This window comes from Phoca vitulina, unplaced genomic scaffold (genome assembly GCF_004348235.1).
Source record: "Phoca vitulina isolate PV1807 unplaced genomic scaffold, GSC_HSeal_1.0 scaffold21, whole genome shotgun sequence".
NCBI classification, from domain to species: domain Eukaryota; kingdom Metazoa; phylum Chordata; class Mammalia; order Carnivora; family Phocidae; genus Phoca; species Phoca vitulina.
This window is the reverse complement of record NW_022589724.1, coordinates 23,452,411-23,468,816: the sequence shown is the minus strand read 5'-3', so window position 1 is coordinate 23,468,816 and position 16,406 is coordinate 23,452,411. Positions and strand designations below refer to the sequence as shown.

General features: G+C 49.9%; 1 non-coding gene across 1 annotated transcript; it reads left to right on the top strand.

Annotated features, from left to right (window-relative positions):
• Window positions 1–15,282: 15,282 nt before the first annotated feature.
• LOC116641461 lies at window positions 15,283–15,385 on the top strand. Its single transcript, XR_004301179.1, has one exon. It is a non-coding gene; the product is annotated as a U6 spliceosomal RNA (small nuclear RNA).
• The last annotated feature ends 1,021 nt before the right edge of the window (window positions 15,386–16,406 follow it).

The window sequence follows — 16,406 nt, the reverse complement described above, 5'->3', positions numbered from 1 at the left end:
ACCCATCCGCACCCATCCACGCCCATGAATCGTAAACTGTGCGGTGAAGGAGGGCCCACTCCCTTAGGAGCAGATCTCGGTGGGGAGGAGAGCGATGAGCCCCTGCCTCAAGCCTGCTCTCTGGTTGCAAACAACAGAAACCATCCATGGCCAAAAGAGACCATCTGAGAAGGGGCTGGGGGGAATCAAAGATGGGAAAGACAGCAACACTGCCATGCCAGGGAAGGACAGGAAACAGGGCAGTTAAGCCTGTGCGCCCAGACGCAGCAGGATCCTTGGAGAGCATATGATTGGTCCCGCATGGGTCATGTGCACGCCGGGGGCGGGGCACCTTGATTGGCACTCCTGGTAGGATCAGGGGCTTTTACCCCCCAGCTCCACGCTCCTCTGCTGATCAATCAGGGATCTCCAGGCTCGATACCTGCTGTGCATAGTGGGATCAGGAGCTAGACAAGTGCGTTCAAATCTGGCTCCACCATCCTTCCTCTGTGACCTTGGGAAGTTACCCAACTGTTCTGTGCTTCCTTTTCCTCATGTCTACAATTAGGATAATGATTAACACCCACCTCCTACACTTGTTTTGAGGATTGAATTTTAATACATGCCAAGTGCTTGGAACAGCGTCTGGCACATAGTAAGTGCTCCGTGTTGGTCAGCTGTGTGACTGAAATATTACATCGTGAGTCCACGGTTTTCTAGTGTAGCCCAAAAGAGATGAAGATCAACTCCCAGGTCTTATGGAAACTCTGGGAGGTGTATCCGGAAAGGGCGCGGGTGCCCTGTTGGTAAAGGAGAGAGGGAGGAGCGTAGCGGTTTCATTCCCAGTGACCCTCCGTGGCATTTCTAGTCACTGCGTCCTTTTCTGAGCACTCTCAGATCACTGCTGAATAATCTGTCCAGAACTGCTTGGCAGTCAGTGTTGGGCTAATGAGTCCATGATTGCTGGGCTTACCCTTTCTGGAAAAGTGCGACTGCAGTGGCTTTCTTCTCTCCTGGCTCCCGGCCTCTGGCGGTTCCTTGTGGGATCAGAGTTACACCTTCTGTTCGGCTCTCCTGGCGTGCAATTTGCTAGACCTAGAAATTCGGTTGTATTTATTTATCTTACTATATTTTTAGCATGTTTTTTTTCTAAGACCGTTTTTCTGTTTGGGTAGCAGAGTGACCCGGACGCCAGAGGGAACCGGAGAAGCTCAGGGGGCTTGACCACCACCCACTCTCCCGATCGTGGGCCACGGCCCCATGCTGCTGTCCAAGCTCTCAGGTTCAGGGACGCTTATCCACAGGCCTCTTGGGCCAATCCCACGTTCCAGTAACTCTTACACAAAAGGAGAAATCTCTGAGGCCCTGGGATGAGCACCAGGAAGGTCATGAACACACTCCTCGTGCCAGGCCCAGATTAGGATGGAATGGGGTGGGGGGGTTGTCCGGGCAGGGCCTCTATGACAGGCTCATCCAACTTGTGGAGACAGGGCCTCGACCTAGCCAGAGAGGACTTTTATGGTATTTATTTACTTTTTTATTATTTTATTTTATTTTTAAGATTTTATTTATTTATTTGACAGAGACACAGCGAGAGAGGGAACACAAGCAGGGGGAGTGGGAGAAGCAGGCTTCCTGCGGAGCAGGGAACCTGATGCGGGGCTCAATCCCAAGACTCTGGGATCATGACCTGAGCCGAAGGCAGACGCTTAACGACTGAGCCACCCAGGCGCCCCTTTATTTACTTTTTTAAATTCTTAAAACATCCTGGACATAGCAGAGGGACAGTCACCCATTTTCCCCAGCTCCCAGTGTGGTAGCTGTTTTTATTCTTCAGGTGAGGTCTGCACCTGCATCTCCGTGGATGCATTTGGCTCCCCATGACTCTGGGGTTGTGGTGGAGATGGAAGGGATGGGCCCAGGCCTCGGGGATGGAACCTGGGTCTGTGACTTCTCTGTGCCTCTTCTGGGCACTACATTTCTACACAGCTTTACTCCTAGCAGACAGACTGATGGTTTTTTTTGTTTTTTTTTTTGTTTTTTTAAGCTTTTTTATTTATTTATTTGACAGAGAGAGACACAGCGAGAGGGAACACAAGCAGGGGGAGTGTGAGAGGGAGAAGCAAGCTTCCTGCGGAGCAGAGAGCCCGATGTGGGGCTCGATCCCAGGACCCTGGGATCATGACCTGAGCCGAAGGCAGACGCTTAACGACTGAGCCACCCAGGCGCCCCAGACTGATGTTTTTAATTTTAAAAATGTTTTAAATTACATGCTGGCTGCAAAAAAATATATATATGTATATATAGAAGGCTAAAAAATAAACAACACAAGTCACTCCCCCATACCTCTAGCCTCATTCCTTAAAGGAGGCAGCTGTAAACAGTTGTGGGGTGGGCATCCTTCTAGTGACTTTGCCTTTGAACCCTGTTTTCCCTCTGTAAAGTGGAAACAGTGATGCTTGGTCCAAGGGGCTCTGAGAAGGGAGGGGTTGCCCCATTAAATGAGACCAAGTAAATAGAACCTGGCCTGGGGCCTCATGCCTAATACCATTTCTCAGTGGTTACCAAGAACCTGGACCCTTCAGGCCTCAGTCACTCCATCTGTCTCCCCAGCTTGCAGCCTGCAGTCAAGCCCCACCTACTACTTTCTAGATGCATCCAGAAGAAATTAGCTCCAGGCCAACAAAAATCAGGGCAGAAGGAGAGGAAGTGAAACTCACAGCCCTCAAGGGCCTGCCTGGGGTGATTGACCTCCGAGTACAATCTTATTTTTTGCAGATGAGGAGACTAGGGTCTGAGTGGGGAGGTAACTTCCCCAAGCCAGCGCAATTGGTGGGCTGTAGAGCCAGAATGGAGGCCAGGCCTGAGTCCTAAACGGTCCTTCCTGCCGTGCCACCCTGACTGCAAGTCTGTCATTCATCCCTGTGCTCAGCCTAGGCCCAGAGGAGGTCTTGAAAATGCTTTCTGAGTGATGAGACTGCATGAATGAATGAATCGGTGGCTACATTATATATATTCTATGTCGCTCCGATCAGTACAGCTTTGGCTTTCCTTTCATATCCCTTATTTCCTGTGTTTTTTTCCACAGTGGTGGAAAGCTTCACCCCCATTTCACAGGTGGGGAAACAGGTTCAATTTGCCCAAGGCTTTAGCCTTAGCATGACAAGGAAACAGAACCAGAACTCAAGCCCAAAGTGTCTGAACTCAGAGGCCCTGTGAACTGTTTCCCCTGGCCCCCACTGCTCTCTCCATGGTGCCCGGGCCAGCTTTGGGGGCCTCTGGAGGAGCCTAGCATGGGCGGGACATAAAGCAGGTGCTCAGTAGATATTGAACCACCAGATGCTTGCATGAATGCCCTGAGGAAATGGATGCATTATTTGTTTGCTTGGAACCAAATAAATGGTGAGGCCTTGGAACACTTGCCCAAGTCTCCCAAATGCCCATCCCTACCCCAGCTGGTTCAGCCTCCCCTGCATCCTATATAGAGAGGTCCCAGATGAAGCTGGTGTCCAGCTCCTTGTTCTCCCTGCGTCCATCCTGGCTCTGGGGGAGAAGAGTTGGAGAGAAGGGTGAGGTCTGGCCCAGGCTCTGGGCATCTGGTGGCCCTACCCTCACCTCCTGGTGTTTTGGGGGAACTTGACCCTACCCTAGGAAGTACCCAGGAGGACAGATCATCTGGGAGCAGAGCCCTGAGAGGTGAAACCAGTGGCACCTGGCCTGGCTGACCCAACAGCGTCGGAAAGACAGGCATGGCCATAGCTCTGCTCACGGAGTTGGACTAAACCCTGTCCTACTTCATTGAGTTCTCCCAGTGTGGCCCCAGGTGGGACCTGGACCAGCCCCGTCCTAACACTTGACCCAGAGGACTGAGGGATGGGTGGTGGCTCCTATCCCCTCTCTGTCCCTTTGTCCCTGGGCTGCTGACCTGCTTGGGCCCTGAATGGAGCTCCTGGAATCCCGGTAGAGCTGGGAGTGATGGGCTTGGCGTCAGGGCAAAGTGGGGAAGAAAGAGAGGGGATGGGCATGCTGCCAGACCCCACACCAGCCTCTCCTCTCCTCTTCTCCCCTTTTTTCATTTTTTTCTTTGTTTCTGTCCTCCACCCCCATTGCCTTCCTCCCACTTAGATCCCTCTCTCCTGCTCTTGCCAAATCCTGCCCCTCAGCCCTTGTGTGCCTGCCACTTGAGCTCTGTAGGGCCTGAGAGAGCTCAGGGAGGAGGAGTGGGCCCCCTTTGGGCAGTAAGAGAGGTCATCTGGGAGGAGACTCTGAGCTTCTAGGCTCCTGGAGTTAAGGATGTATCTGTCAGATGCAAAACAGGGAGAAAAAGATCTGGAAGGCAGGAATGGGGTGTGGGCCACCTGGAGGGACATCTATGGGAAGCAAGAATAAGAAGCTGAAAAGAGGTGCAAGAAATGGAGGCCTTAAATGCCAGGGTAAGGGGGTTGGCTCACATCCCCTGTGCAGTGGTTCTCAGAGTAGATGTCATGGAACCCAGAGGGTGCAAGAAGGAACCTTGGAGGGGAGGGCGTGCCTGGGTGGCTCAGTCAGTTAAGCTTCTGGCTCTTGATCTCAGCTCAGGTCTTGATCTTGGGGATGTGAGTTCAAGCGCTGTGTTGGACTCCACACTGAATGTGGAGCCTACTTAAAAATAAAAAAAAAAGAAGAAAAAGAAGGAACCTTGGAATTCCTTGACAGGGTAAATGGAAGGTTGGGAAGAGGAGACCCAGGGGTGGGATTCTGGGCCCCTGGCCCTGCTCCAGCCAGAATGACTCTAATTTCACAACATTGGTGGGCCGGGCTGCCACAAGCGCGGGGCGAGCAACGGGGAACGGGGAATGGTATTCAGCAGGGACAGGGGGTGGCCCAACTTGGAGGAATAACTGAACTCCAGGGGTCAAGTAACCCACCAGGCCTTTGTGTAGAGGTTCTCTGGCCTCCTGACCTTTTCTTCTCAGGCCCACCAGGAGGCAATAATAATCCTACTAACGCAAGCATCACGGTGCCAGCAGGCGCCATGCGATGCACACCACATCACATTTTCACCCCAGGCAAATATGTTTGCAGATGGGGATATCAAGTGCCTGGCAGAGGAAGAGACTCAAAACCAGGGTCAGCAGCCAGCCTCAGTGGCAGAGTCAGCATGCCGGAAGGCCGGGCCCCCTTGGGCGGCCCTGAGCAGGCATGCGGCAGGGGCTGTGGTGTCCGTCCCGCTGCAGCCTCTGGCGGCCACAGCCCCCTCTGCGCACCTGCCCTCCCAGCTGTCTCAGCCACACCTGGCGCCCATGTGCCCTGTGGCAATCTGAGCAGCCTGTGCTGCCCTCCAAGGAGACAGCTGGTAGGGGGCATGGGAGATAAGGGGAGGGTGGGAAGCAGAGCTCCTGCCAAAAAGCAGGAGCCAGCAGGGCAAGGAGAGACCAGCAGCCTCCGCTTGCTGCGGGACCCTGAGCTCCTTGGGCTGGGGCTGCTCTGAGCCACCTGGAGCTGGGGCTCGAGGAGTAACTAGAGGCAGCTTGTGGCTTCCTGGGCTCTTCCCCTCATGCCTGGAATGGTGCACTGGCTCCCTCAGGGCAACACCCAGCCCTCCATCCCACTCCAGAGTGATGGGAACGGAACTGACCAGCTCTGTGATCCCAGACCAGTGTCCTAGCTTGCGCATCCGCAGATTGAGAGGGTTGGTGGCTGGGATGCCCTGCAGGCAGCCCCTCCCTCCTCCACTTAGGGACGGCTCACAGCAGCCCCACCCCTCCCCCAGGCCCTGATCTTCCTCAATGGCCATTTTGTGTCGTTGCCGGGGGACGGCTGTTTGCTCAGCTGCCCCAACCCTGAGACCTCACGATAATGGACGCCTGTCTGCCTTGGGGCCCCCGTGTCTGGGGCTCGGGGGGTGAGAAGCCCTCTCCTTCAGTCTGTCTGGGGCATTGTCCTTCCGTTCCTGTCTGGGTGGAGGTGGGAGGCATTTGTGGTCATTTCCTCTCAGACTTGTTTCCCTTTCTAGAAGCTCAGGCCTGAATCTCAGCCTCCTGCCACCCCCAGCTGTGTGTTCCCAAGCAGGTCCCAGCAGCCCTCAGCCTCAGTTTCCCACCCTATAAAGATTTAATACCCATCTCTAGACCTGGGTTCAGATCCCCAGTTCAAATCTACGACTTATTGGCCTTGTGCCTTGGCCTCTGTTTCCTCATCTGAAAAATGAGGATATCAATCGTACCAGCCTCGCGGGTAATTAAACTCGGAGTCTTACAGCCCTGGGCTGCTTTATACTTGCTTTGGGCAAGTCACTTGAACTCTCCAACTCTCCACTTTGTCCTCTATGGAGTGGGGATGATAATGGGACCTGCCACATTCTGGTGGGAAGTCACAAGAGAGAGCACAGACCTGGCACACAGGAGATACTCAGTAAATGCTGGTTTTGAAAAACACCTCAGGAACAACGAGGCCAGATGGCCACACATCCCATTGTTCCCACGACCAAGACTGACGGGGTGCCTAGGCGGCTGCCCTCCCCCAGGTCCCCAGGGGGTCTCTTTATTTCTAGATTGAATGCATGTGGTCACACCATGCTCAGAATGATTTCAACCCCTTGCTTTACGGCCCAGTGTGTGGTCACTTTTTGTAAATGTTGCACTGTCCTTGTCATGGCCGTGCCTTCTGCAGGTGTGGGCTGCAGGGTCCTAGATTGGTGTCATGCAGTAGATCCCTTACCTGAGGTTTTGCTTTCCACGGTTTCAGTTACCCGTGGTCAGCTGTGGTCTGGGAGCAGATGATTCAGTCAGGTTAGTAGAAGCCTAACGCCAGGTCACAATACCTACGTCATTCACCTCACTTCGTCTCATCGTGTAGGCATTTTATCACCTCACATCAGGGCTCCTGCAGCTGGAGGTCACGGTCCCAGTGCTCGGAGAGGAGTGAGGCTGAACTCCCCGTGCAGCAAACCTGGAGTCTGGAGCCTGGGGAGGAATGTGTGGTGATCCTGATGCTAGCTGATGGAGGAAGGGCCCAGAGTGAGTCTCAGGAAGAAGTAGTTTGCAGAGCATGGGGGTGGGCGTACAGAAAGTCCCTGGGAGGGCAGCCTCACCCACAGGGTCCCTCTCCAGTGCCCACTGGCATCACCAGGCCCACCCTTTGGCTGGGAAATCTGCTTCCGCATTTAGGATGCCAGGGAAACTGCCTGGGTCTGCTCAGCCTGCAAAAGTTGCTGAGGTGGGAAGCCAAGATGCTCTAAGGCCAGACTCAGCCGTCTTGCACCCTCTGGCTATGTTCTGTCCCACGTGCAGTCAGGAGGATCTGTCCCCAGTTTCTCCCCTGCACTGGTCTAGGCCTCCAGGTTGTAGCAACAGCCCTGTGACTAAGCACCTTCCATGCACCTGGCAGGGAGCGCACATATGTTCTCTGAGTCATCGAATGCATCATTGGCCCCACGTAACAGATGAGCAAAGTGCCGCTCACAGGGGCAGGAACTCGCCTGAGCTCCCAGCCAGATTGGAATTGTGCCCCTTGTCCCACCCAGAGGCTCAGATTCTAGGCTGCCACACCCCGCCCCACCCTTGGCCTTGGCATTCTGCTCTCCCCCAGCCCAGTCCCCCAGCCCCACAGCTGACAACCTCCCAGCCGCTTCCATTCCCAGAAGCCCCTGCCGTCAGCTGTCAGCCTCGGCATCAGGATATGCTGCTTTCCAGACCCTTCACGTTCCACATTCCCTAGGCCCGACGTGTGGCGCTCACCAAGGGGCTTACAGGGCCTCAGGGCTACCGGCAGCCTTAAACTAGAAATTGTTGGATGTGTGGCTTTGCCTCTCTTCTCACTAATTCCATCCTTTAACCTCTTGCGCAGTTTTTCCAGAGGGTGAGCTTCCCAGAAGGGCTTTGGGCTAATAAAAATAATTGCTAGTAACTTGAACATTCACTAGTTGCCAGGTACTGTGCTAAATGTTTTCCTTGCGTCATCTCATCTAATCAGCTTATCAGTGCTCTGAGGTAGGGTCCCATATCACTCCCATTTTACATGGGGAAACTGAGGCTCAGGGAGCTGAAGGGGCACTGCTCAAAGGCACAGTAACAGTAGTATCCCATATTTACTGGGCCTTTAGTCCGTGTCAGACACTGTTCCAAGCACTTTATACATATCAGGTCATTGAATACCCTCCATAAGCCTGTGACGTCAGTACTCTTCTACTTCCCTATGTGTGCGGAGGAAACAATGAGTTGCCCAAGGCCACGTAGCTAGGCAGTGGTTGAATCTGGGTTCTAATCCAGAGTCTGGCTCCATTGCCCACACTCAGGTCTCGTGGACCTCTGGGAGGTAGAGGTGGGATTTGAACCCAGGACCCACTGCATGCAAGCCCCAGTTCTCCCCTAGCCCTCCCCTGGAGGCGAGGCATTAGCCAGAGCTAGGCCTCAGACCGTGGGACAGCTCTCAGCACATCACGGCGAAAACCACAGCTGGGAAGCCGGCCAGCTTCCAGGCAGGCTGAGCTCGGACCTAGTCCACAGGAAGTGGCTTTGGCCAGGACCCCTGAGGGAGTGGGGGGGATCCCCAAGGGCTGCGCTGGGGCAGAGCCTGGGCTCCCCAGATGGCCCAGGACTTGGCAGACATTTGTGCCACCCGAGCACTTTGTGGTAACTATGGTTTCCGGCCTCCAAAGGCTTCCAAGTTCTTACATTAAATATTTTTAGCAGATGAGCCTTGAAACCTCCTTCAAAACAAAACAAAACAAATTTCTTAACTGTAAAATCTAGGAATACATGTTCAGAGATGACCTCTCTAGAAGTGACTGCTGAAGTCTGGTGCGGATGGCCCAAGTGCACTTGGAGGGAAACCTGGAACCAAGCCGGCTGTCAGAGCTCTGAAGAACGCGGACTACAGTGTGGCGCAGACCCGTGCAACCCGCTGGACAGAGCCCCTCACCTCTCTGAGCCGGGGAGACACGTGACAGCCAGGGAGGAGGCACGCGTACCATCAGTAGGAGTGAAAGCCCAGTGTGCCCAAGTAAATTGTGACTTGGGCTGGGCCAGCTGCAAGGTGACATAAGACAAACGAGCCGTATCCTGGTGACCAGACTTTTCCTGGAAGGATGGGCGCCCTTGGCCCTATCTCTGAGCCCTGTGCCTTCGCTGGCCCACCCTTCCTTCCACTTCTGCACGTTGAGGCAAGGCCCGGCTGGCAGCACCCCACCCAGTCTGCGCTAGGACTGGGTGTGACAGCATCTGTCACCACTGCAGGTCTGCTAGAGCCATTGCAGGCCCGGGGCCAGGTCACTCGGAGCCCAAGATGCAGAGATGGGAGGGGGTGGAGGCCGGGGCCCGCATTTCCTCCCCCGGCATACTTCATACTTCATTTTGCGGATGTCTCCCACCAGCCCGAAACAGAATTCACGCTCTTTGCCCTCACCCCTGTCTCATCTCAGTGACAGTGCCTCCTTCTGCTACGGAATCCACGGGTTGTCCTCTCTGTCCCTTAGCTCCCTCATCTAGTCAACCCCAAGTCCCTCCACCGCACTGTTGGACTCTGTATTGAGCAGTCATGACAAAGTACCACAGACTGGGTGGCTTGAACAACAGAAATCTATTTTCTCACAGTTCTGGAGACTGAAAGTCGCAGATAAAGGTATCGTAGGGTTGATTCCTTCTGAGGCCTCTCTCCTTGGCTTGTAGACAGCTGCCTTCTCCCTGTGCCCTCATGTGGTCCTCCCTGTGTGCTTATCTTGTCCTAGCCTCTTCTTATGGGGACACCAGTCAAACTGGATTTGGATCCACTCTAATGACCTCATTTTACCTTAATTGTCTCTTTATTTTTTATTTTATTTTATTTATTTATTTTTAAAGATTTTATTTATTCATTTATTTGAGAGAGTGAGAGAGAGAGAGAGAGAGAGAGCACATGAGAGGGGGGAAGGTCAGAGGGAGAAGCAGACTCCCTGCTGAGCAGGGAGCCCGATGCGGGACTCGATCCCGGCACTCCAGGATCATGACCCGAGCCGAAGGCAGTCACCCAACCAACTGAGCCACCCAGGCGCCCTGTCTCTTTATTTTTTAAATTTTTTTTTGAGAGAGAGTGAGCACAAACAGGGAAGGGACAGAGGGAGAAGCAGACTCTCCGCTGAGCAGGGAGCCTGACACGGGGCTCGATCCCAGGACCGAGAGACAGGACCCGGGACCACGACCGGAGCCAAAGGCAGACGCTTAACCGACTGCACCACCCAGGCTCCCCTGCAGATAGGGCCTTTAAAGAGGCAATTAAGGGGGGCGACTGGGTGGCTCAGTCAGTTAAGCGTCTGCCTTTGGCTGGGTCGTGGTCTCAGGGTCCTGTCCCGGGGTCCTGGGATCAAGCCCCGTGTCAGGCTCCCCGCTGAGCAGGGAGCCCGATGTGGGGCTCGATCGCAGGACCCTGGGATCATGACCTGAGCTGAAGGTTAGACGCTTAATGACTGAGCCACCCAGGCGCCCCAATAAATAAAATCTTTAAAAAAAAAGGAGTAAGCTCTTTGGTGATTTAGCTGAGTTAGTCCTCATGAACCCTATGGGGTAGGTGCTGCCATTAGCTCTATTTGATAGATGAAGAAACTGAGGCACAGAGAGAGTGAAAAGCTTGCTCAAGATGGTACAGCTAAGAGGTGGGTAAGGCAGGACGCAAACCCAGGCATTCCGGCTATGCATCCGTGCCCTTGACCACCGCACTCAACGTGCTATGCTGTCTTAGCCTCTGTGCTTTGGCTCAGCTGTTCTCTCTGCCTGAAATGCCTTTCCACCCCTTCTCTGCCTGGCAAACTTCTATGAATTCTTCAAAACCCATTTCAAATGCCCCTTCCCTGGGACGATAGTCTCTGCTGTATGTCATGCCCACTGAGTAACCACTGGTGCACCAGTCATACTCTGAAGTGATTGTTGTGACGGTTGTCTGTCTCCCCAGGGACAGGCACCAGATCTGATCCATCTCTCTGTTCCCCACGCTTAGGGTGGGCCAGGCACGGAGGCAGACCCCAGTGAATGAGTGAGTGAACAAATGAACCAATGAACACTTCATCACATACAAATGATTAACATGGGCGTATCTTTAAGGGTAAATTCCAGTTCTCTATTAAGAGCCAAACGTTTCAAATCCCCCAAATTCCTGCTTTTGGAGAAAAAGGAAAGTAAGACACAAACACCTATATCATTTTTCTCATGAAAATTTACCTTTTTGCCTCATTGTAATCCTGAGCCCAGCATAGCCTTTTGGGCCTTTGCAACACACTCCTACCTACCCCCTGGAGGAAGGAGGAGGTTATCTAAAACTCCAGGAGGGTGCTCCTGCTGGGGGACTGGGGAGGAAGGGAAAACAAAACAAGGGAAGGAAGACATTCTTAGCACCCCATGGGTTCCTTCCACATACCCAATAGTTGAAAATGGACATTTTCTTTGTTTAAAATAATAATAATAATGATAAAGGATTTGTTTTTGTAGAAATGACTCATCCCCTTGTAAGATTGAAAAAGATTTAAACCTCCCATGAAAGGACAGGGAGGAAAATAAAATTACTCCATGTCACCCCCCCAGCTGCTTACACATTTATATAGTCATCGAGCTACGCCTAAGGTGTGAGCACTCTGCTGTGTGTTATATTTTAATAAAAAAATCTCACCACCCAGAGAAAGCTCTTGATATCATCTTCCAGAACTCACATCTCCCTCTGGTAATATATTGATGCATTTGTCTAACCAATAACTGTTTATCAAGTACCTACGATGTGCCAGGCTTTGACTGGGTCCTGGGGATAAAGGGTAGATCTGCCTTTGGGGGACGGACTTTCATCAAAGAATGACATATGTGATTATTTAGTTGCAACTGTGGCCAGAGCTGTGAAGAAGGTGCTGGTTCTTTGACCTAGCCAGTGAGGACAGGGAGGGCTTCGTGGAGGATCCTTCTGGGAAGGATCAGCCAAACTCTTTTCTGCCTCTGAACACTGATGGTGAGGATGTGATATATGGAACTGCTGCAGCCATCTTGCACCCCTGAGGATGAGACTAACATCTGATGGTGGTTGAGCCAAAAAAAAAGCAAGAATCTGGGTCCTCAATGATGTCCTCTAGCCTTTGGATAAACAATTCTGTACTGCCCTACCTGGGACTTCTTTTTATGCAAGGAAAACAAGGCTCCTTGTTGTTTATGTGATTTTGAATTGGGCTTTGGGGAAGTCGGTCTAGTTGGAGGTGGGGGCTGAAGGGTTTGTCCTGCAGTAATTGCACATTGTTTTTACCTGGATCGTGGGCTTACTAGGGGTAGGAGTGGGGGCTGATGGAGGTTATGACCATCATCCCCCAAACTGTCCTTTGGCTCCACTAAAGCCCATTAAAGGGAATAACCTCTAATCCAAGAGGTTCTTGGGGCTTGAACATAGAGAGCAATGGGAGAGTGCCAGGAGATATGGCAGAAGTGAGTACCCATAGGTGTGCATGGAAGCCCTGTGTCAGTCCTGACTGTCCCCATCTTGTCCAGGTACTCTTTGATATTCAATTAACGTTAGCTCCTCTTTCTATGCACTGTGGGAAATGCCCCTCCAGGGGTCCCAAGGGCTCCTGGGCAGCCAGACTCTATCATGTCAATGGCTTCCTAATCATTGCTTTGGATTTGTCAATTTCTCCTTGCATTTCTGTCAGAATTTGCTTTACTGAAACATTATTCAGATACTATAAAATTCAGCCTGTAAAAGTATACTGAATTCAGTGAGTTTTAGTATATTCACAAGGTTGTGTAAACATCATCACTATTTTACCCCAGAACATTTTCATCACCCCATAAAAAATCCTCATACCCATCAGCAGTCACTCCCCAGTTCCCACACCCCCAACCCCTGGCAACTGCTAATCTTTCTCTCACTATGGATCTGCCCATTCTGACATTTCACATAAATAGAATCATACAATATGTAGCCTTTTGTGACTGGCTCTCCTCTCACACCAAGCATCCCATCAGGTAATATTCTCAACAAGGGCAAGAGCTACTGCAATCACCTCTAGTTACAAATAGTACTTTTCCCCCTGGCTATATGTACATAGAAATTTTCTAGAAACAAAACCATGTCTACATGGGGTTTTCTACTCTTTTCTTAAATTATTATTCATAAAATATTGAGGACATTTATCTGTGTCAGTATAACCCTTTTCAATGTCTGTAGAATAACTTATGAGGTTAAAAAATAATTAGGGGGTGTCTGGGTGGCTCAGTCAGTTAAGCATCCAACTCTTGGTTTGGGCTCAGGTCATGATCTCAGAGTCTTGGGATCAAGCCCCACATCAGGCTCCAAGCTCAGCAGAGAGTCTGCTTCTCTCTCTCTCCCTCTCCCTTTGCTCCCCCAAAATAAAATAAATAAATAAAATCTTTTAAAGATAATAATAATAATTTTGGCTTGAGTTCAGTGCTTAAGCATGCAGGCCCACAGGAAAGAAAAGAATGACCCCCTCTGGATGGGTCTTCACTGCCCTTCCAGCTTTTCATGAGAGTAAACGATAAGAAGAGCATCCTGTGTGTACATTTCCTTAAAGTTCTAGACATAGGACTGTGGGCCAAATGGCATGCATGTTTATTTCTTTTTATATTCTCCCAAATTTTTCTAGGGAAAGGTCAGATCAGAAAAACTGTCCACTACAGTGAAACATTGTGGCTTCTGGACTCTAACTGCCTGGGTTTTAATCCATTTTCTACTGCTCCTTAAAGGTAGGACCTTAACCTGTCTGTGCCTCAGCTTCCTTATCTATAGAATGGGGGTAATGAAAATACCAATTTCACAGGATTGTTTTGAGAATTACATTAGTGTGATATATGTAAGCGGCAGTTCTCGACTGGGGATGACTTTACCCCTCAGTGGACATTCGGCAATGTCTGGAGACATTTTTGGTTGTCACAACTGGGGTGTGGTAGCACTGATGGGGAGAGACCAGAGGGGCTGCTAAACATCCTACAATGCACAGGACAGCGCCCCTCCACCAACAAAAAATGATCCAGTCCCAAATGTCAATAGTGTTGAGGTTGAGAAATCCCTGTGTAAAGGGCCTGGACTGGAATAAGCTCTTATCAGTGTTGCCTGTCATTATTTACACTCACACCAGCAGAACCGAAGAATGTTCGTTTACTCATACTTTGGCCAAACCTTACAAATTCGAGTTAACTTTGATGGGGAGGACATTGTATGGTGGAACATTTCTAAACCATCAAAGGAACGTTTCCTTACCCCTTCATGGGCCTGACCACATGGGATTAGTCTCCATTCTGGCCATGGGTTTCCGGGGAACTGGCTGGCAGTTGGGTCCAGCTGAGGAAACTTTGACCTTGTAAGCAACAGCTTCAGAATTCCTGGGATTACCTGTGTATGTGTTTGTCTCTGAATATGTAGATGCAGGGACATGTGGTGGGTAAAAGGTAGATTTTGACGTCAGGTCTGGATTCAGATCCCAACTCTACTGCTTCCTAGTTATGAAGACAAATTACTTCTCTAAACCCTGTTTCCTCATCTGTAAAATAGGATTATTGTGAGGATCAAATAAGATAATATAGCTCCATGCCTGGTTCTTAGTCAGTGTTCAAATATAACACGTGTAGTTTATTCAGTGATTACAACAGCCCTCTGCTAAGACTTTCCACATCATTATTCAGCTTGATGGCAACTACTGTGATAGTCATGGCTCTCATCACAATAAGGTCAAAGACTCTGTGTCTTTCAGTCCAGGTACAAGGAAAAGCTACTTGTTGAGCTTTTAGTCAACATTCCACAAACGTTTGCTGAGCATTACTATGTTCCAGCCCAAATGCGGGGCACTGGCAGATGAAAGGGGCTGCTAATTCTCTCCCATTCATATTAAAGAGGTCGGGGGTAGGGGATCTGGCTGGTCCAGTCGGTAGAGCTTCTGACTCTTGATTTCAGAGTTGTGAGTTTGAGCCCCACGTTGGGCATGGAGCTTACTTAAAAAAGAAAAGACATATTAAAGAGGTAAACAAATGAAAACCACAAACAAAATATCAGGAAAAAGACCAGACATATTAGCTTTCACTATACATGTAAATGGGTTAATTTCCTTTATGAAAACAAAAACAGCAAGAAGATAAGTGAAAAAACAGAAAAAGAAAGTTTAGTTATGTGTTATTGGTAAGGGAACTAAAACAAGCCTTGGAAGGAAATAATCTCCAATGAAATAACTCTGTATTTATAAATTATTGAATTATATTTCAAATGAATAACAAACCACATTGGAAGGAAAAAAAAGAACCAATCCAGGTAACTTTTGAATACAGAACTTTGATATATACTCTCAGTCTGAAGATAAAAAGAATTGTGTCCTTGCTTTGACAGCACATATACTAAAATTCAAACAATACAGAGAACATGAGTGTGGCCTCTGAGCAAGGATGACATGCAAATCTGTGAAGAAAAAAAACAAAAAGATTAAAGGGGCACCTGGCTGGCTCAGTCAGTAAAGCACCGAACTCTTGATCTCAGGTCATGAGTTGAAGCCCCACTTTGGGTGTAGAGCTTACTTAAAGAAAAAAAAAAAAAAAGATTAAAAAATTGCAAACAAATATTGAAAACTCTACCTAATAGGCTTGTTTTTCATAGTGGCATGGATTAGCAATTCTAAAACTATTCTCTGTGTACTGGAGGATAGAGTAAAAGATGAAATACATTGAGGATATTGAGAGCCAGGTTTCTCACTGATATAGAAGGGACACACAAATATGCCATGGGGAAGTCCAGGAAGAATGTTGTGGTACTGGCCTGGACTAGGAGGTAGCAGGATGAACCCCTGGATTTATATTTAGGTATGCATGTATTTCCTAGTTCTGTCCACTGAGAGGACCTAGAAACAATAAGCCCACCCAGTGCCTAGCTCCTAGCTTTTTTTTTGAGATTTTTTTTTTTTAATTTGAGAGAGAGAATGAGAGAGAGAGCATGAGAGGGAGAAGCAGACTCCCTGCTGAGCAGGGAGCCCCATGCAGGACTCGGTCCCGGGACTCCAGGATCGTGACCTGAGCTGAAGGCAGCCGCTTAACCAACTGAGCCACCCAGGCACCCCTAGCTCCTAGCTTCTAAATATCATGCTCTACCAAAGGAACCAGAGCTCTGTGGAGAAAGGACTGATATCTGGGCCAGGCAAGAAAGAGTACAAGATGAGCCTGGAGCATCCTTTTGCACTTGAAAGTAAGCAAGGACTCAATGAGTAAGAGAGATCCAGCAAAACTCCAGAGTAGTTAGCTTGAATGAGCTTTCATTCCAGACAAATCTGTAACAGTTTGGTTATCAAGTAAATAATGATAGTAATGAATTATAACCCACTGAATAAGAATTCATGGCCCAGCATCCATACAAGCATATCTGTACATCTACTGTAAGCTCTTCTTTACAGTAGAATGCTAATAACAACAGACATTTTAAGTCACAATTTTGTAATCATCAGAGTAATAATG